Genomic DNA, 22531 nt, shown 5'->3' with positions numbered 1-22531 from the left:
AACTAAAGCAGAGAAACACAGCACTTGAGAGTGATGGAGACAAATGCCGACTTTAGATTCGGCATGCACTGTGGGTGTAGAGGGAAGAAAAATAATATGGGCCTTGTCTCAAACTAATGATGCAAAGAAAAAAAGTCATAGTTTGCTTTCAGGACCCCAGCTTTTAAAGCGGTCCCTGGTTGTTTCCAAAGGTTCTGAGTAAAATGAGCCCTTAAAAATATAAGTCATTGTACATGAAAACTTTTGGTCATTTAATTAATTAATTTAAGAGGGAAAACATAGTTTTTGTGATACAAAAACATTATCTGCACAGGAAACAAGTAGCTAACTGATCTCCCCAGTGACATATTTTCTTTTCCCTAACATAAATCATCAAGCATAATTTCCATTATGAATTCTTCCTCTTGTCCTTAAAAAGTAGGCAAAAAAACCCACAAATATATACATACACACCAAGCATTCTCCTACAAAGCCTCTTTTGTAATAGATGTACACAACACAGATTTGAAAGTTTAAGGTTGTTTCTTTCTGAGTAACTATTGGACGCTGTAAATGAGAATACTCTTGCTACTTAATCCATAATAGAATATAAAATTATTTCTGCTGGCTTCTAAAGTTTTCAAAGCACATGGGAATAAGATACAGCTTTAATTTGAAAGCCAAGTAGGCTTTTGCATATGAGCGTGTAATGTCAGTGTGGTGGTCTCACAGATATTGGTGTTATTAACTTGGCTATTAACCTGCTCAAGAAATTTAATTTGGATTATGTGCATGAATTTAGAGCTATCACCAAAGAAAATGCAAGCATTCTTTCCTCTAAAGGTTTTCTTTTGATACAAGTGCAGATTCCTGGCTAATTATAAGAAACAGCAGGCACGTCCTTTCTACTAAAATTCTCCAGTGGTTATGGGATCGGGATTACAAATTAGAGACCCTTAGTGCAATGTCTGGAACTTCTATAAACTTTAACTTTAGGTATTTTATGTGTTTTTGTAAAAATTATCAAATTTCGTGTATAAACGTAATGTATCTTATCAAACCCACTTTTACATCTTCCACCCTAACTCTCCCTGTAGCACCTCACCATTTCCCCCCCTACCTTCATGTATTCTTTAAATCTGCTGAGTCTACTTAGTTTTACCATTAAGCACATGGTGTTAGGCCCTACCCACTGAAAGTGGATAGCCTATCATGGACTGCCTCCAGGGAAAATAGACTCTCTGTTGCAAATAATGTATTTTGGAGATAATAGGGTCTCTGCACACATGAGTTCACAGTTGCTATGGCTGCATCCACAAGATAGGCATAAAATCAAGCAACTCACAGATCTGGCAAGGGTGGGAGACGGGCTCATGAAGTCTTATCCCAACTTACTGGGGAGCTATAGGCAGTTGATGGTTGCTGAAGTGGCAAAGGGAGTGTTTTCAGTTTACATCTTTGGCATGGGTCAGCACTAATATTCACCAATGGTAACACAAAGCACAGTTCCAGTGTCAGAAACACACCTCATATTGTCCCCACAGGCCAATCTAATTGTAATTCCTCAATTAATATTTCCCATTCACTTGTGGCTGTTGTTTATGTCAAATAATATTTCCTTTGCTTTTTGTTTTTTGTTTTTTGTTCACTTTTTTATTAATTTAAAAAAAATTTTTATTATTAATTTATTCTTGTTACATCTCAGTGGTTATCCCATCCCTTGTATCCTCCCATTCCTCCCTCTCCTCCCCCATTTTCCCCTTACTCCCCTCCCCTATGACTGTGACTGAGGAGGACCTCCTCCCCCTTTATATGCTCATAGGGTGTCAAGTCTCTTCTTGATAGCCTGCTATCCTTCCTCTGAGTGCCACCAGGTCTCCCCATACAGGGGACATGGTCAAATATGAGGCACCAGAGTACGTGAGAAAGTCAGTCCCCACTCTCCACTCAACTGTGGAGAGTGTCCTGTCCATTGGCTAGATCTGGGTAGGGGTTTGAAGTTTACGGCCTGTATTGTCCTTGGCTGGTGCCATAGTTTGAGCTGGATCCCTGGGCCCAAATCTGCCTATCATAATGTTCTTCTTGTAGGTTTCTAGGACCCTCTGGATCCTTCTACTTTGCCATTCTCCCACGCTTCTCTCAGCTATTAAAAACAAGGAATTCTCGAAATTTGTGGACAAATGGATTGAACTAGAAATGATCATAATGAGTGAGTTAACCCAGAAGCAGAAAGAGTCAAATGGTATATACTCACTTATATCTGCATACTAGCCCAAAGGGCATGTCCCATAAAGGTCTTCACTTACCAAGAACTGGGGCAGAGGGGAGGACATCCTATTGGGATTCCTTTGCTTTTTGAACTGATTAAATTTATTATTGGACCAGTTGGTGTGTATGGGTAGTGTTTTTCTGTTTGTTTTCCTTGCCCTCTTGCTTATCTAGCTCCCGCCCCTGCCCTTCCCCCTTCCTTCCTCCCTACCTGACTCTTTCCTCATGAAAGTCCTTTCCTTTTGTTTTGTGGCCCACTGATTTTAACCTGGTCCTTCCGTGTGGTCACCAGTTTTGAACTATCCACTGGAACCTGGTAGACTCATCATAGAGTATACAACCAATGAAAATGATCTGCCTTGCTTCAGGTTCCTTTTAGTAGCCAATAGTTCAGCAGTGCACAATCTCCCTGACACTTCATTGACTGGGGAGTCTTGTGCAGTCCCAGTACAGGCAACTACAGCAGATGAGATTCTGGATTGCAACGTGTGGGTAAAGTTCTGGAGATAGTTTTCCTTCTTTTCCCTTTTCTATGTGTTTTTTGGTTTTACAGTGTGAGCTACAGATACCCTTGATTATGGATGAGCCTGTAACAGACAGTTATTCTAACCATATCAAGCAGCCATGAATCGGTGCGTTCACAGCCATTTGCTGAAAAGAAAATCTGATCTACTGGAGGATGACCATTTGCCTGAGGGTATAAACATAGATTTTTTTTTTTAGAATAAAGTTCAGTACCATATCAGTACCTAAACAATAGTGAGCCTGTCCACCCTGACACACACACACACACACACACACACACACACACACACACACACACACACGCACACACACTCCAGTCCCTATCACCACCACCCCCAGTAGCCATGTGTTCTTAAAGTTTGCCACGTTAAGCATGTCTTCTGTCCTGTAGGGTGGCTCTCAAATCCAGTCAGAGAACAATTCGTTACCTCCTTGCTAGTCATGCCTAGCAATATGGCACTGTAGTTTATAGAGTTCACAAGTTAGGAAGACTGCTGAGTCTTTATCTCTCCAACAGCCTGTCTAGAACCTCCTGGCACAGTGAAATTCTACCATGAGGAGAAAGCCTTTAGCTTAGTTCTTGCTTCATCTCTCAGTATCTTGAAGCCAGATGTGTGGGGTATTCAGCAGTGGGTCTTCTCATCTAACTTTCATAAGCAATCGAGATGAATGGCTACAATCTGTGCTGTTTAGGAGTTCACAACGCACCCCTCACAAACATATAGAGGTACCCATATCCGGGACAGGGATTTTGTTTGATTAAACAGGGGCCTCTAAGGTCAGCATAATAATTTTTTACTTTTGACTTCCAGAACAGTAATATAAGACATTTCTTTTGTTCTGTCACCAAGTTTGTAGACATTTGTAAGAGGATTAGGACCAGAAATTAGTACCAGCACCTCCCTCCATGTCCCATTTTGGACCAAAGCTTAAAGCATCTTGTAGTATAAATAAATAACTGCAGCTTCCCACCTGCCTGTCATTAAAAGCTGAAATAGCATTCTTCATTGTCACCTGAGACCTGCTGAGATTTCTCAGGCTACAAAACGCCAGCCATGTTAAACATGTATCCTCCCATGAGAGGTTTAACGCACAAACACTATCCTCTGTCTACTGCTCTCTCAGATCCCTGCTTAAGCCCTCCTGTCTGGGAAGCTAAAAAAAAATGTTACAATGTCTAGAACCACTAAGTTTGGATGGTTACAGATAAAATACATGTAGTGCTAGGCATTCTGTTGTGTTTCAACTCTGTGGTATATTTATTGAGTAGAGGCCATTTCTTCAGGTATCAAGAATAGATGGTTAGTATTTACCATTGCATGTCCTCTTCTAACTATTGCGGACTCCATAGAAATAAAAAAGATCAAAGATACTAGAGGAAACTCAAACACTTCCTATTAATGACAATCACAACATACTTCCTTTTTATAAATTAAAACTCCCAGGTGCTTGGCCTAGTCTTGTTTTCAGTGTTTATTAGGGAGAATGGAGGGCGGAGACAGCTTGGGCAGGTAAAACACTTGCACCATAACCATATGTGTCTGAGTTTAAATTCCCAGCACCCATACAAAAATGGGTGTGGCTGAACACAAACCTGCAATCACAGCACTGTAGTGAATACAGGAGAATGGATAAGGCTTGCTGGATCTAGGATCAGTGAGCGCTCCATCCCTCTGGCCTTTATTCAAGGAAGGGTACAGTGACAGGCACACACATGTGTACACCAACACACACACTCGTGTGCATGCATGCACTTACATGTGCACACACACCACTTTCCCCTAACACTTGTTGCCTTTAGCTTATGTGAGTTCCTTCTACCCATGCTAGAAAGCATATACCATCTATGTTTATATTGATCATTAATACACCCATGGATAACCAACAAATAAGAGGTACAATGTACACACAGTCCCTAACAGCTGCTTGAGAGTTAAAGTTTTCCTGTATGTGCCTGTTCACTGTACAGCCTATGATTTTTACCTCTGCAGAAATGCCATGGACTTCCGAAACCTAAAGATCTTTCTTATTGTATAGTCAAAATAGGGAACTTACCTCGGAGTACCCTAAAGGGAATGTTCTAACCAATATAGAAATTGATACGGCACTGTGTCAGGCTAACCTAGTTTCTGAGAAATGTTGAATACAAATGGAGAAAATGATGCAAATGCGGAAACATAGAAGCAGTAAAAAAAAAGAAAACATCCATGGCAAAGCAATATGCAAAATCCTGAAGCAAATAGAGTGTGGTCTTGAATCACAAGACCTTTTCTTATCTCTTGGAAACTTCTAAATCACAGACTGCTTGACATCATATATGCTTATGGGTCTTGTAAGTCATTGTGGTATTTCCACATCATTGAAGCCGTGCTTCAGAGAGGGAGGGGAATGCACTGTTCCTTTTGCCTTTCATTGGCTGAACATGTTAACATATTTAGCTGCTCTTCTCCGATTACCTTGACCTTTATATCCTTGCTGGAAGGGAGTGTGGGGGAGTTTGTTGGCAGAACTCAGCATCTGTTGATACTCCTAACCTTGTCTACTTGAACGTTACCCTACTAACTGAGAATAATTTCCCCCCAATTTAGCAGCATGAAAATTCTAAGAAAATATACTAACCCCAGGAAGTTGTCCCCTAAATCTTCTTCCTCTCGCATCAGGATTCTTTAGTGACTGCAGATAATAAAAGATAATAATAGGCTCCATATTCTGTTATCCAGTGCCTTCCCTGTCACTCTGAAGGTACAAAGTTATAGTTGCTTTAAAAGGAGAAGCAGACATGGGCTGCAAGGCAATACTTTAAAGGAAACTGTATGAATATTTCAAGATCATGGATTGATATATTCACATTAATTATAAAAGCTACAGATCCTGAACAATATGACTTTCTCAGACAAAAATGTTCCCCAGAAACCTCACAGGGGATGAGTTTCTCCTGTGGAACTTAATAAAAATTTTAAGCACCTGATAGATACATTCATGCGAGTGCTGGTCTCCTTGTAAGGCTTCTGACTTGAATTATTAATTAAACATACTTAAGTCAGAAAACATTAAATAATGATGATTTGTCCCCCTAAAATAAAGTTTTTCATGAGAATAGAAAGCATATCACTGGATTTTTCTCTTATATGTTTTATGTAATTCCAATATTTTCTTGGATAGTAGAAATCTCATATCACAAACTTTGAAAAGTATTGATAATAACAGTAACTATATATGTCTTAGTATTTACAAATATTCCTAAATACATTATTATATTCTTTTTATGGAAAAATGAGTAGGAACTTTAAGAGATTCTATTTGAAAGTACCAAATAATTTCCATTTTTGTTATAAAAAGCAGAGTGTAGCAAAGAGTACAGTTATGATCCCCAGCATACATGTTATACTTACTGTCTAGTAGTTAAACTCACAATGAATTCCAGAGATGAAAGATTAGCCTTCTGCCTGTACATATACTATATGGAATCTTGTTTCAATTTTACTCCACCAATGTGTCTGCTTTTCTGTGAACTGTTTTAGGAGACTTTGGTTGGCTGAATACATCATCTGGGGTGGGGCCCTGACTACTGAATATGAAGCACTTATTTTGAACAGACTCCTGTGTGCCTGGCTTTTCAGGTAATAGCTTTTTATTGAAAGCAAACGTTTCATTATCTTCTCTTTCTATGTCTGCCGGAAACACAACTTCAGCTTGGCTTACTTTATATTCTATGGAAACATTCACTTTTGCAGTGTGCTCCATGATTCCTCCTGCTCACCTTACAACCACAGGGAGAACTTAAACAATTCATCAAACTCTGACATGCTGCCTGGCTAAGACAGAAAAGGAAGCCATGTTTTAAACAACAAAGTTTAAGAGGATGAAAGGAGGAAAGTTTACTTCTCTATGGATTTGCAATAGAGTATCATTTTTATATATTCAATATTTTTCCTATCAGTTACATAAAATATGTTATTCCAATAACTACAGTGATAATAATTTTAGATATAATTATAATTTGCACACTTGGCAATTTCTCTGCTAACATCAATGAATGGATTAATTTTATATTAATAAGATCAAATTTGGCCATTAAAATATATAATATATTACTATAGCATAATTGTTTCTTTAAAGTTAAAAATTTGTCTAGTTCTTGGAGCCAAGTAACTCAGTATAGTTGGCATTAGCAAATCTAATAACAGCAAAAAGATCAGGGTATAGAGAAACAAGAGAGAAAAACAGGAAGGGTAAAGGGGAAGGAAAGGTTTGTATTTAAGTTTTCTCTACATCTTCCTTTTGTTCCTTAATCTATATCCTTTCTATTTTAATATATTTTCTGTTCTAATGATGCTCACCATAATGCTATATTTGCTTCATCTACATTCTTTATCCCACGCCCCCCTCTGTGTGTTTGTGTGTGTGTGTGTGTGTGTGTGTGTGTGTGTGTGAGTGTGTGTGTGTACATGGACGTTTGTATTCTTGTGTTATGTACAAAAAGAGAAAGGAAACAAGGTGGAGAACAGGGAGAAGGACTAGAGGGAGAGAAAGAATTAACCTTCATATTGTATACTCAACAAAGGGCCAATCAATGAAGGACTTCTTTCACATTTTAGCTCCTTGTGTATTATTATTAGACATCGGATCTTCATGTGGCCGCAGTGCATGGAGGTTTTATGGTGCACACACAAAAAAAAGCCCTTTTATTTATTATTTGAAAGTTCACTATGATATTCTAATTTTATTCCATCTGCATCATTACCTTGGCACATATCACACATGTTTCTGTTTGGGTTCTACACAACTCACAGACTTATAATTTAATGAGGCCAGCAAAAGCACAAGGTCAGCAGATTCCCAAGAAGCATCTTTCATTTGCCATTAGAAGGATAGCAAATATGTGCCTGCAGTATTCATGGGGCGGTGAGCACAGCAAAGTCAGCAAAGGCAGCCACACCTGAGAGTCATTGTGAGCATAAATGATATGTGTATCAGGCATGACGGTATTTTTTATACAATCATATGTTAAAGTACAGAAAATGATTATTAATGTTTTCAGATTTCTTATTCTCTATGTCTCAATGTCTGTATCCAGTCTAACAAGGTTACTCTTTGATTGGAGGGTTTGTTGTTATATTATTTAACTGACATATTATATTAGATTATGCTCTTTCACTTTCCTGTTAGCTTAATAGATTCATTAGAACGTTCTTACACCTTACCTTTCAATGGTTACTCACTAGTCATAGCACATGCTCCTAACTTACCACAGTGTAAAATGTTTTCTGATTGCCACAACAGGCAAGGACTTTCAAACATCTGGATTTGTCTGCTGCAGCTTATATCCCATGCTTGTTGTGCCATTTCATTCTATATTTTAACCTTCCTCTGAAGTCAAGGTGCCCATGACTTTACGAACAATGGTGTTCCATATTTATTGATTTTATTTATCATTTCCAATTCTCTTCTTTAAAATTTGTGTCTTGATACTTTCAATAAATAATCTAGTCTTTTTCTCTTAAAAAGAAGAATGGATAAAGAAACTGTGGTACATACACACTATGGAATACTACTCAGCTATTAAAAACAAGGAATTCCCGAAATTTGTGGATAAATGGATTGAGCTAGAAATCATCATGAGTGAGTTAAGCCAGAAGCAGAAAGACTCAAATGGTATATACTCACTTATATCTGCATACTAGCCCAAGGGGCATGTCCCACGAAAGCCTTCACTTACCAGGAAACTGGGACAGAGGAGAGGACATCCTAATGAGACTCTAGATGAAAGAAGCATGGGAGAATGGCAAAGTAGAAGGATCCAGAGGGTCCTAGAAACCTACAGGAAGAAAATTATGATAGGCAGATTTGGGCCCAGGGGTCCAGCCAAGGACAATACAGGCGGTAAACTTCAAACCCCTACCCAGATCTAGCCAATGGACAGAACAGTCTCCACACTTGAGTGGAGAGTGGGATATGACTTTCTCACATACTCTGGTACCTCACATTTGACCATGTCCCCTGGACGGGGAGACCTGGTGGCACTCAGAGGAAGGCAGGTTACCAAGAAGAGACTTGATATCCTATAAGCATTTACAAGGGGAGGTAATCCCCCTCAGGAACAGTCATAGGAGAGGGGAATGAGGGGAAAATGGGAGGGAAGGAAGACTGGGAGGATACAAGGGATGGGATAAACATTGAGATATAACAAGAATAAATTAATTAAAAAAATAAGAAAAAATTTAAAAAAACAAAATATAAATATTTTTAAAAGTGTTAAAAAAAAAAGAAGATGCAGTTCTCAAATGTTCAGTTCATAAAGAATTTCCTTTCAAATTTATTTTTCTGAAAACACCTTTTGAATAATATTATAATGAGTTTAGAGCTTCAAGTTGACATATATATATATATATATCAGTACTCCACCTTTCATATATGCTGTTCTGTCATTCTGTGGTCTTACCTTCCCTTTGAAAATTTCTTCTTTGTTGGGTCCTTTGACCATAAAAATATCTGAAATATCCAGGGAACAGATAAGAAGCTGTTACAGTGTTTGAGACTGCTATGTCAGTTGGAATGTGCTAGTAACCTGGCTTCTGTCTATATGCTTGTGTTAGCAGGCTTTAAATCTTTAAGCCACTCTCCTACAAACCCTTTTTTACAGTGAATGGCTTGTAAAACTGAGGATTGCTTCTAAGAGAACACTATGGTTCTACTGACCCTGTTTTGAGTAAAACATCAAGACTTAGAAGCACAGGACAAAAAGTGACCTCACATTTCAATTACAGCGATCCGACATTTTCTGCATGAAAATTTAATGTAGGCTCAATTTTCTTAGTAATTATATTTTATTATAAACTTGTTAACCGAGTGTACCTCCCTTACAACCCAACTAGCCTAAATAAGAGGAAAGGAGATTAAAGAAAACAAGAACGAAACCTTCTGGGTATCAGTTCCTAGGAATGATTCTCCTGGTGTAGTCAGCAGGGTTTCAGCAGACCATCAATTCCACCAAAGTTGCTGCTGGAAACTGGAGCAAATGGAACCTGAAGCCTCAGATGGAGCCCAAAGTCTTGAAGCCTTCCTTGCAGCAGTTCTTTTTAGGAGCATCTTGAAGTGCAAGGATGAACACCCAAAAACCAAGTCCCAACCAAAAGCCCCCAGCCTCTTGTTTTGGACACACACACACACACACACACACACACACACACACACACACACACACACACATCCTCTCAGTCTGTTCAAGGATATTTTTCACCAAGCTCACCCATGAAATAGTTCAAGTTCCAAGTGGAAAAACATCCTGCTCTCTTACATCTAAGTGGTAAACATCCTGCTCTCTTCCCCATCCCACACTTGGGATCAAAACAAAAAAGGTTTATCTCCCCTACAGTTCAATACTAGGCTTTTTTCCTACAAGAAATTATAGTTCCAATATCACAAAACTGGCTTCTGTGCATTAAGCACACCATTATATATTATATAATGTCTAAGCCTAAAAGTTCTTCCTTCTAAATTTGTAGCTCCTGATGATTCACTGTCTCTTGCACCTACTAAATTTGTTACAAACTTCATGACAATGCCTAGAATTTCCTCTACAAAATTATTCTCTAAGAATTAATTTCATTGTACTAACCAAAAGTATCTTGTTTGGTGCCCATCATCTCCAGCACAGAGCATATACACACAGATTTTCTTAAAGATTTAATTTTTTAAATTTTACTTAATTTTAGTTTTTATTATACGCTTTTATTATTACACACATATATATAATAGATTACCTATAGCAAGAAGAACCATGACACAATCAGGAATTATATAAATGTTACATTATTAGTGTTTTGCCTATTTGTATTTGACAGCCTTGAAGAAGACAACTTTCCTATCTTGGTGCATCTACATTTCTGAATGTAAATCAATCTCCATCTCATATTCTCATTATCAACTTAGAATACCTATCTAGACCTAAAAACGTCTTAACCCCTAAACGATTTTACAACTAAGCTACATGGTCTTCAACTCTCTCAGAGACTTGAGAAGGAATAAACATGATTATCTGAGTATGCTGTGAGTGCAAGTTAGTAGCTTTCCAAATGAAAAGATGATAGAGACAGTTTCTACCTGAATAATCACCCAAAACTCTCTATAACATTGGAGCATCTTTTTCAGCCTTCTGGTCCAATATATCTGAAAGACATTTGTGAGGCAGGAACTACTGAGAACTTGCTTACCCTGTCTTGGCAGCGTTCAGCTGTTGACTCTGCCTGCATCCAAGCTTGCTCTTTTTTTTTTTTTTTTTTTTTAGGCAGAATTCTGTCTATGGTAGAAATGAGGACCTTTTGCCAAGTGGCTACTTTGCCATATTTGAAGCCATCTCCATAGGGAGGTTCTTTGATGCTCATCATCCTCTTTGAGGTAGGCTGGGTATTAATTTTGAATGACTATTTCTCCCATCAATTTTGCTTCTTCAGGGCAACACCTAGACTGATGTGAGTTTTTTCCAGGATATTCTTTCTAGTTTATATAATATAGTATATATTTTTCATGAAGACACAGTCTATCATTTGAATTAAAACAAAGTTCTGCTAAAATTTAGTGTCAGAATAGTCAAGTAATTAATTAGGCCTTCATTATAGTTTGCATGCGCATCCTCCATCAGTTGGAGGCACAGTTCTTATCCTGGCACTATTGAGAGGCCATGGAATCTGTAAAAACTGAAATTGTGTTGAAAGCCTCCTTGCCACACAGCATCCTTCTGAAGAGAATATCAGTACCTGGTTCCTTTTCTTCCTAGTTGCTTGTTAGTTTGATTTGATATGTATTTCCCTTGCAGTGAGCGGTCTTACACACCACATAAGAAAGAATATTAGACAGCAATGGACCAAAGCTTCCAAAACTATAATCCAAAATAAAGTTTCCCTTCATAAGCTGACATTCTCGGGTAGTAACTGCAATACTATAAAGTTGACTCACACAGCCTCCAAAAATGGTAGAACTATTATAAGATCTACAGATCATATTCTATAAAATTCTGTTTATGTGAGTATAAAAATCTTAACCTTTGTGTCCAGGATTTTTTACATGTCATGGATTTATTCTTTATCCAAAATAACTCCTACAATATTTTCAGTGAGTTTTACTCATTATTTACAGACCAAAGTTTCCTCTATATTCTTGTGATCAGCATTTAGATCCTGTGTGCCTTCTTGAATTAAATTATTTAATGCTTATGAGTGAGACCATCAGACTTAAAAGTATGAATAATCTCCCCATATGTGGATTTCCTATGAGTTTCCCGAAATACTCAATGGGTACAGGAGATCACTGATATACACATCTTTCAAAGACTGGCTCAGTGCCATCAATTAGCATCAAACTCATGGAAGTGTTGGTACTTGAATCAAGTAAAAACCATTGATCAGGAAACAAATCAAAGTCAAAAGCGTAAGTACGGCTGCAGTCACCGTGAAGCAACTGTAAAAGATCTTATGCAAATGTTAAGGGGCCCTTTGTGTAATGATCACAAATCCAGAAAGGTTATTGCAAATACAAGGACCTAAAGACCAGTTCCATTAAAGGGAACGAAGACTTTGCCACCTTCAAAGCCTTGCCTGGCCGAGGCTTTGTTAACTTAAGAAAACCGTATCTGCCTTACCCTCTGCCCAGTGCTTGCTCATTCTATTGTAACAACCAGAAGGCCTCCAGATGTTGCCAGATGTGTCCTGGAATGAGGAGCTTGCCTTTGGATAAATTTCAAGAAAAGTTTCCCTGATTCCTAACGTGAACTGAAGTCTTACTGCCAACAGTGTGGGTAAAATGCTTGATCGATTGTATGAGGAGGCTAAGTCTACATTTAAAGATACTACTGTCCTATTCTATAATGAGTATCTAAATGAAGTTTCTCAGTTTTTCCTGCTTGAGAAATTTCTTCCTCCATGTGTTAATGCACATTGGGTGAACTGTGCTGTAGCAGAAGCCTCTGATTGCCTCCTGTAAGGAATGACTTCAGGCATCAATTTGATTGTGCTAATGCATGCTCAGCTTTCTTGACTGTATATACTTAGGGCATTTCAGCAAGAATTGAGGGCTGAAATCATCAGGCTAAGTAAAGCACATTGGCCCTGCCCAGGGGCAGAAGAAGAGGATGCTTGCCATCTTCTTGAAAAGGTTCATGTTTCTTTCCCCTCAAACCTGAGAACTCTTGGGACTTTAGATTTTAGGATTTATGTTGGAAGGGCATCTGTTACTCTACCAATATTCAATTTTCTGGTAGTGGACATTACCAAGCTATATAAAAGTGGGAAAATACTATAATTAACACAAACACACACACACACACACACACAGAGAGAGAGAGAGAGAGAGAGAGAGAGAGAGAGAGAGAGAACCTTGGATAACACACCAAGCACTATTATATCCAATAATTGCCATGCACATTTCATACAAAACTCACCCTTCATGAGAAGCTCGTCCTTAGTCATCCCAATCTTATACCCCACCAGCCATTTCTGCAACATGTAGAGTGCTTTCTGCAATTCATGGAATTCATTTTTTCCTACCAGAGTCTCTCAAACCTAAAATTATACTGGCCAGTCAAGAGTCATGAAACTCTGAACAAATACACTCTTTCTTTTGCTGGATTGTAACACACTTAAGAACAGACACTATTCAATATTTAATTATCTGCTCTTCACTAGGTACCATACATTTTAAGAAAGAGTTTTATTACTTAATAAATGAATTGCTCTGGGTAAGGGAAAGAGGTTTATTTAGCTCATGGATCTGATAGCTGAAGACATGGCAATGACTTCCGCTCAGCTCTGCTGAGGGCCTCAAGGCAGATGGCATAACAATGGTGGAAACGTGTGTTGATACACTTTCAAGCTTTTACACAGAAAAGAAAGAAGTGAGAAGGGCTATTTGTTCCTTCATAGTGACTCCCTCTAATGGAATTAATCAGGGAGAATGATATGCTAGTGTTTTCAAAGACAATAACAGCATGACACATCACATGATTGATAAACACGATTCCAACCTAGGAATGGCAGTAATATACAAGTATCCATCTGAGATCTCTACTCCAAGAACACCATCTTGTATTCACATCCACTGTTACCTGAGCAACCATGTGGTGTGAATGGGAGTAGAGAAGGATACCCAGGGAGGTCTGCTCAACCTACTGCACCAATGAAGGACAATACATGTGGTAAACACTGAACCCCTATGCAGATCTAGCCAGTGGACAAGACATTCTCTACAGTTGTAGGAGAGCAGGGACTGACTCTGACATGAACTCTGGTGCCCCATATTTGAGCACCTCTCCTTGGTGGGTAGGCCTGGTGGTACTCAGAGAAAGGATAATCAGACTACCAGGATGAGACTTGATAGGCTGTGACCATATAGTGGGGAAAAAGTCCCCCTTCTGTCACAGACCTAGGGGAGGGGAAAAGGGAGAAAGAGGGAGGGAGGGAGGGAGGAACGGGAAGATAAAAGTGAGGAGATAACAATTAAAATGTAATCTGAATAACTTGATAAAAATAAATTAAAAATAAAAATAAATAAATAAAAAGAAGGATATTCTTCTAAATTCTCCAGTTCAATCATATAAAAGGCCCTAGTTGTAAGTATTTTACAACTAAATTGATTAAAAAGAAAATAGAAATTTGCATTAAATTGCATATATTCTCTATTCACACTCTGTGCTATCAGATATCAAGACATTTTACAGAACATATTTTATGACATAGAACTCCATAGCTTACATTATGAGAAGGAAATGTATTTGAAAGAAAATTAAATCCAATTGTATCATTACACTCTTGGTTTTAAGAAGAATGAAACCTTTTCCTTCATTCCATTTTGAAATTTTATGGAATTCAAAAAGAGAAATGCATAATATGTGTTTCTGGTCTAGAATAGTCTAGTCATTTAGACATACAATCTGGATTTAAAGTAGATTAAAAATATGTTTTGACGTGTCACATATTTTTATTTAAGTCTACATAATTAAGTTTTATGATACTAAATCTACTATATGCAACAAAATTATAATAGAGTCAATTTCTGGAAATTCCAATGTTCCTCTGAAAATGTAATTTGCAAAGTGGTAGGAATGAACAGATCTAAAATTCACCACTATTCCATTGTAGGAAACAACACTCCCCAGTGAAGCAACTGACTCTGCAGTCAGATAGCTCGAGTATTATATTTGCTTTAGCTGTAAAGTTTCTGCTGAAGTCTAAAGCTTGCAAATGGTCCTTCTGAGGATGTGTCAGTCGTGACAAGTATCCACTCAAGTTGACACTAAGCCCTTTAGTAGGTCTTAACTATACTAATTCTCCTTCTAGTAAAAATAAAATAAAATAAAAACTTGGAACAGTTGGTGAGTTGAGATCCCACACTTTTTTACAAATGGATATTGTAATGGTTTAGGGTCCACCTTCCACTTACCACAGCTTGTCAAATAACTTCCTCTCTCCATGAAACAAGCCAAGAGCCCATAGCACCATTTGGGTGAGTCAATGGCTCTGATGAAGAAGTCTTAGATACACTCAAGTCCTCTGGGATACTATAAAATGAACACTGCTACTCATGCCCTTTGGTTAGCTAGAGTCAGTCCTCTGAGGACATCCACTCTTTACATTTGAGGAGCTGTATAACATTCACAGGCTTTAATACTTTCTGAAGCTGAGATCACCAAGTAGAATAGAAGACAAAGTGTGTATTAGACATGTCTGCTTGTCAGATTATTTTCTAACTTGTTTAGAAATTTTTATTTTGTTAATAACAACGTTGAGGGACCAGGGGTATCAGTCATTAAGAGCTCTTACTGTTTTCGAAGAGAATGCAGATTTTGGTTCATACCATTCATCTCAATCTGCTCACAGCTGCCTATAACTCCAGCTCCAGGAAATCCAACCACCTCTTCTCAGCTCCTACAGCACCCTGTGTGCATGTGTGACACATACACACATACTCAGACATATACATGTACACATAAAATTAATAAATTATTATAAAACAAACTTTAAGTAACTGTTATGCTTGTTCTCATTCAGCTAAAGGAGTAGATTCAGAGAAAGGTCAGGGAAAGTGACCAAGTCAGAATTATTGTGAGTGTGGGAAAGTGGAGTCTCAACTATATAGTCCGTCTCCAAAGGCTTTTTTAAAACTCCAGGATAGTCACATGATAAGTCTGATAATATTGTCATGTGGACACCATCAAGTATAATTGAACACAACTGAGGGAATATTATAGAAATATATTCCTAAGAAATAATAATTAGCTTTGAGTAATAATAATTAGCATTGACTACTATTAATGCTTCAGTATATTTTTCTCACAGGGTGGATAAATAGGATGAATGGAATTTATTTTCAAACTGCATAACTGCAAAATTTACAAATGGTTTTGCACATTATGAATTTCTTGTTAACCAAAATAAGTCGATTTTATTATAATTGAAATTATGATATATAATAAAATATATTGTTATATATAATATAGTTGTGATATCATGATTGTTATATAAAAATTATAATAAATATATACCATATATCTAATCCCATAATATATTATATGAGTTAGCAATAAATATTTAGCAGTTTTGATAATCCTCTGTTGAGCCTGAATTATGCTAAAGTCCTAATGAACAGTATCCTAGAATGTGAACTTCTTTAGAAAGGGTTTCACTGCAGTTATAATTAGCTCAGGTTAGATTACTTCCTTGTAGAATAACAGAGACCCACAGGGAGGAGACCAAGACTAAGATACAATGAGGCTTGGAATAGGTGTTGCCTGAAGTTTTCAGAACCTGAGGCATCAAGAACAGGCCCACACCTAGAACGCAGAGAAAAACCCAAACCACACCATGACTGTAAACATCTAATCTTTAGGATAGGGAGAAATTTTGTTGATTTAAATTTCTCAGTTTGCTTTCTGTTGTCATGGAACAGGAAACTAATAGACCACCCAAGTACCTCAATGCTAACTTGGTATTTAGATTAATTATTTTTATTTCATATCTTTTGCTTAAGCAAATTTTAACCTAGATGTAAAAGCTATGCATATTTATGAGATTTAAGTGACGTTGTGGTATGTAAATACTATGTCCTGTTTAAATAATTTTAAATTCATTTACTTCCCCAAACATTTGTCATTTCCTTACCACAAGCTAAGTCTCCTTTCTTCTAGCTTTTTAGAACAGACACATGTATTGTTATAGTCGGTAGACACCATGTCCAACTTAGAACCCTATCATCAGTGTTTCCCCACCTAAGTTTTCGACTTCTTGCCTATTGTGAATAGCACTCCCTTTACTAGAAATCACCTTCAGCGTTGAGTGTTTTGTCTTTTCTTTGAGACAATTTTGTTTTTTCAACTCTTCCTGTACATGTGCATGGGCATGTGTGTGTGTGTGTGTGTGTGTGTGTGTGTGTGTGTGCATATAAGTGGGAAAACCTGTAGAGGGCATCAGAGGACATCAGATCCTCTGAAATTTAGGTTATAGATCTTCTGAATCACAGTGTGGGTGCTGGAAAACAAGGTCAGGGCTTTTGAAAGGGCAGAAATAACTTAACTGCTGGTCCATCTCTATAGCCCAATGCTTTTATCTTTTTGATGATTCCTCTTTCTGAAATAAGAAGTTACTATTAGTGGTTTTCTCTGTTTCCACAATTACTAGTAATGTTGAGATTTTGTTATACTTTTGACCACATGTAAGTTTTCTTTTAAGATCTATGTATTTAGACCCACTGTCTGGTTGTAAAGCATTCTATTTAGACTCTGCTGAGTGTTTGGAGTTTTTTTATTTATTATTATTATTATGAGTTTTACTTTTGGTCAAATGTTTAATTTACAAATACTTTCTCCAATTCCACTGATTATCTCTTCAGTCTTCTGGGGATTTCCTTCACTGAGTTGAAGGTTTTATTTTTCTGGTGTTTCCATTTGTTGTCTCTGCTTTGGTTCTGTGAATTGGACTTCTTATTCTTAATTTTCCCATTCCAATATAAATAAATTTCTCACTAGATCTTTTTGTTGGTTTATAGTCTAGGAAGTTTACATATATCCTTAGTCCACTTCATAAAGTTTTTAAATTTAATTATTGTGTTTATGTCATGATTCACTTTTCCTCCCATCTTTTTGTGGGTTCTGGATTGTATTCAGGTTATCAGCCTTTTTAAAAAGTGCTTTTACCCACTGAGTCATCCTATCAGCCCAGTTTTGACCTGCATGTACATTGATGCCTTATTTTTACACAGAAATAATTATTGTCTGCAATAAACTAACTTGAACATGCAGAATAGCACTTTAGGCTTTTAAAAATATTTTAAAATACATCAAAGTTTACCCACAAAATATGAAAAGTATAACTTCTTATTAAAGAAACTCATTAAATAATCTCATTCAAATACTTGAAACTTGCTATCTAACCTTGTAGTTCTATAAAAAGGACACTGTCTCATGATCAGAAATTTATAATAAGACAATATTACTTGACCAAAAATTGACTTGCTATACTTGTGAGAAAGGATGGACAAATTGCACATTGTAACTCTAGATAATAGTGACTTGAGAAAAACTAAAATTTGAGAAATTATTAAATGGATGAACAGTACAATGTTTTATAGCAACCACTTAAGGATTTGCTTTGTGTTTAAATTGTTTGCTAGACAACTTAAAATTGAAGTTATTGGAAGTCAATGACTGGAAGATCATGTGGGTATCAAAAGGGATATTTGCAAATATTATGTGACTGTGTTTATCAAAAGAAACTCATGTTATTTAAAGAACTCTGTCAAAAACATTGATCTTTATTTTAATATTTTATCAATATTTACTAATGCAGTTGGGTTTTGAACAAGAGAATTAATTTAACATCAGAAAATCAAACTCTTATTTTAGGTATGCTGGCAAATGCCTGCCTCTGTGCATATAAACATGTGTGTAAGTGAAAAAGATGTGTGTTGCTGATTAGGTCAACCATCAAATATAGACGTACCTGGGATTTAGGATTTCCCCTAAGACTGTTCTGCTTGGTGTTTGCCTGAATGGTAGAATATAATGTGGCAATGTGTGGCCTGGAGACACTAGCTAAGAATATTCTACACTTGTACACAGAATGAAACAGCATGCTGGTGTTCTTTAATTAAAAATATTAATGTTCATAGCAGCCTTATTCATAATAGCCAGAACATGGAAACAGCCGAAGTGTCCCTCAATAGAAGAATGGATAAAGAAACTGTGGTACATATACACTATGGAATACTATTCAGCTATTAAAAACAAGGACTTCCCGAAATTTGTGGATAAATGGATTGAGCTAGAAATGATCATAATGAGTGAGTTAACCCAGAAGCAGAAAGACTCAAATGGTATATACTCACTTATATCTGCATATTAGCCCAAGGGGCATGTCCCACGAAAGCCTTCACTTACCAGGAAACTGAGACAGAGGAGAGGACATTCTAGTGGGATTCTAGATGAGAGAATCATGGGAGAAAGGCAAAGTAGAAGGACCCAGAGGGTCCTAGAAGCCTACAAGTAGAACATTATGATAGGCAGATTTGGGCATAGGGGTCCCGCTCAAACTAAGGCACCAGCCAAGGACAATACAGGCGGTAAACCTTAAACCCCTACCCAGATCTAGCCAATGGACGGAACACTCTCCACAGTAGAGTGGAGAGTGGGATATTACTTTCTCACATACTCTGGTGCCTCACCTTTGACCATGTCCCCTGGAGGGGGAGACCTGATGGCACTCAGAGGAAGGACAGCAGGTTACCAAGAAGAGACTTGATACCCTATGAACATATAGAGGGGGAGGTAATCCCCCTCAGGAACAGTCATAGGGGAGGGGAGTAAGGGGAAAATGGGAGGGAGGGAAGAACGGGAGGATACAAGGGAAGGGATAACCATTGAGATGTAACAAGAATAAATTAAAAAAAAAAAAAGAATAAAATTATTTTGTGCAGGTTCCTCAAAAAAAAAAATAAAAATAAAATAAAAATATTAAATATTTATGAGTAATAATGAAATAATACTGCTATTCAATAAAGAATCAAAACTAGACTATCAATTTATGTTAAGTGCAGATAAAGGATGAAGACATCGATGTCTTAAATAAAGATCTCTGGACACTTGAGTCAACACACAATGCTGTTGTCTTTCAGTTATAATAACAAAAGATGAAGTAATAGATCATAAAGCACTCCATACTTACCAGAATTCTAGCTTCTCGACAGCAGGGACAAAACAACACTAAGCAGGGGAAGAACAAACAAACAAGAAGCAGAGAAAGGCTGAAAGAACTTTAAGCAGACAAAACTTTCTCAAGAAACAATCAAGCCACACTTAGTAAAGTCAGAGCTGCAAACATGCTACTCTGTGGGGTGTTGAGAGGCTGAGTGCTATGGGAATGCTCTTCTCATGCTTAGGGGTGCACGGCAAGCTCTTCCATTGCAGTGATGAGGACAAGCAGAGAAAAAGCTGGACTCCTCATCAGTAATTACTCAAAAACTGTGATTATTTCAAAGTTAGAATACACTATAGTGCCAATAAAAAGAAACGAACAACAAACTCAGTTAATGCATAGTAACATGTGTAAGTAACTACAATTGGTATTGAAAATTAAAGACTGTAACAAGATGTGGGGGCTGTGCTAATTAGGAAGTTACACCACAAAAATCAGTACTGAATATAATGAGGTGAAGAAAAGTTTACAGAATGCTATCTGAAAACTATTATTATCTATAGTGTGTACAGTGATTATCACAGAAGATAAGAAAAGGTAGAAGGGGCTATGTATGCTTTATATAATGCATACCAAAAATTTGGAACGATAATTTTGAGTAGGTCAGCTATTACTGAATTTTGTTCCTTTTCCATAGATTCCTTTGGGGTTTATTATTGTTATTGTTATTATTGTTGTTGTTGTTGTTGTTATTATTTATTATTATTATTATTACTATTACTATCATTATTATTATTTGTGGTTTGTTTTTTGAGACGGGTTTTCTGTTATCTTGGCTGTCATAGACTCACGTTATAGACAAGGCTGGCCTTGAAGTCACAGCAATCCGCCTGCCTCTTCCTCCTGAGTGCTGTGATTAAAGGCATGCACCACCACGTCTGTCCCTGGGTTTTTAATTTTAATGTTAAGTAAGATACTAAGTAATAAAATGGTCACTAGACTATGCCAACATGATTTTTCATAGATCACAACCATCACTATTTTCTATAGAGAAGCAGTTCCAATAGTCGTATGTTAGTTCAGGAAACGTGAATATCCTCAGCACCACTTGACCATGTCCCCTGGAGGGGGAGACCTGGTGGCACTCAGAGAAAGGACAGCAGGTTACCAAGAAGAGACTTGATACCCTATGAACATATACAGGGGGAGGTAATCTCCCTCAGGAACAATCATAGGGGAGGGGAATAAGGGGAAAATGGGAGGGAGGGAAGAATGGGAGGATACAAGGGATGGGATAACCATTGAGATGTAACAAGAATAAATTAATAAAGAAAAAAAATAAAAAAATAAAAAAATAAAAAAAAATTTAAAAAAGGAAAAAAAAAAGATATTTAAGAGTTGCCTTAACCTTTGCGCAATCTCCAAGGGTCCAATAGTACACAGAGAGCAGTTGCTACTCTCAGAGCATCAAACATCTCCATTGACTGCTCCCAGCCTCCAGGAATGGCTGTGAAGAATGGTTGTTACACCTGTGCAATTTACCATGCTGTTATAATGCTTATAAGGTCTAAGTTTTCCCATTCTCAAGGTCAGAATAAATAGAAGTGATGTGAATATATGAAAATGTGGTAATGAATGAGATATTCTAATTATCCAGCTTATCTATGAACACCATCTACTATAAGATTTTATAAAAGCCAACAATGGTTACAAGGAGAATTCCCCAACAGCGGACCTAATGATAGCGCTGCACTGTCTCCATGTGTCATTCCTACAAGCAATCAGAGAGGAGACACTATTATCATCATTTGCTATGGGAAGAAATCACATATACCAGCCCATCTCCTCTTGACATATACATAAATGCTCACTTGCCAGCTGTGGTGGTTAACTTTGGTTACCAACGTGATTGGATTAGGAATACATAAGTAAGTAAGCCTCCATGCATGCCTTCAAGGGGTTGTGTTAAGTAGATTAACTGAGAAAGCACAAAAATGGGTGGTGGCAACATTCCTTTGGCTAGCATCTGGGAATCCATAATAGAGAGAACACTGGCAGAGCATGGTTTCTTGCTCTCTTTCCTTCTCCTTGGATGCCATTTGACTAGCTGCCTGGGGCTCCCACCTCCATGCTTTCACCACCATGAGGGACTGTGAGTCATAACGAACATCTTCTTCATTAAGTTGCACTTGTCAGATTATTCCAGGAAGTTACTAAGTAATTAACATAAAAATTTCCTGTCACCAACTGTCTAAGTGGGCTACTTTTCAACTTCAGCTTTCTAACCTGCCTTCCACTCTTGCGATCATAACAAGGTGTTTAATATAGTCAATGCATCTTGATGTAATTAAGATTTAGCTTGGTAAAACAAAAGGGGTTTTCAAAAATAAGAACTTTCAGGCATACTACACTTATTAGCTTATCATTGTTAGGAAGTTGTTGCGTCGGGTATAATATGGTGAAAGCCAGAGAAAATTAGTCACATCTCAGCAATGCAGTCTTCAGTCAGACAAGCAAATACTTTCACCTTACCTAGAAGGGCTTGAAAGGAAAAATCATTCTTTCTCATTATTATTCCTCAT

At 37.4% G+C, this 22531-nt stretch overlaps 1 long non-coding RNA gene across 1 annotated transcript in view; it reads left to right on the top strand.

Moving 5' to 3' along the window:
- Positions 1-2897: 2897 nt before the first annotated feature.
- Positions 2898-22531, top strand: part of LOC311597762 — a 37365-nt gene continuing 17731 nt past the window's right edge. Inside the window, exons 1-2 of the long non-coding RNA XR_014779341.1 lie at positions 2898-2944; positions 6294-6392. This is a non-coding gene — a long non-coding RNA (uncharacterized lncRNA). The remainder of the gene's footprint in view (positions 2945-6293; positions 6393-22531) is intronic.

Source organism: Acomys minous, assembly GCF_964271855.1.
Source record: "Acomys minous genome assembly, chromosome: 5".
NCBI lineage: Eukaryota > Metazoa > Chordata > Mammalia > Rodentia > Muridae > Acomys > Acomys minous.
Note: the sequence above shows the minus strand (reverse complement) of the source record. Positions and strands in the feature narration are given on the sequence as shown.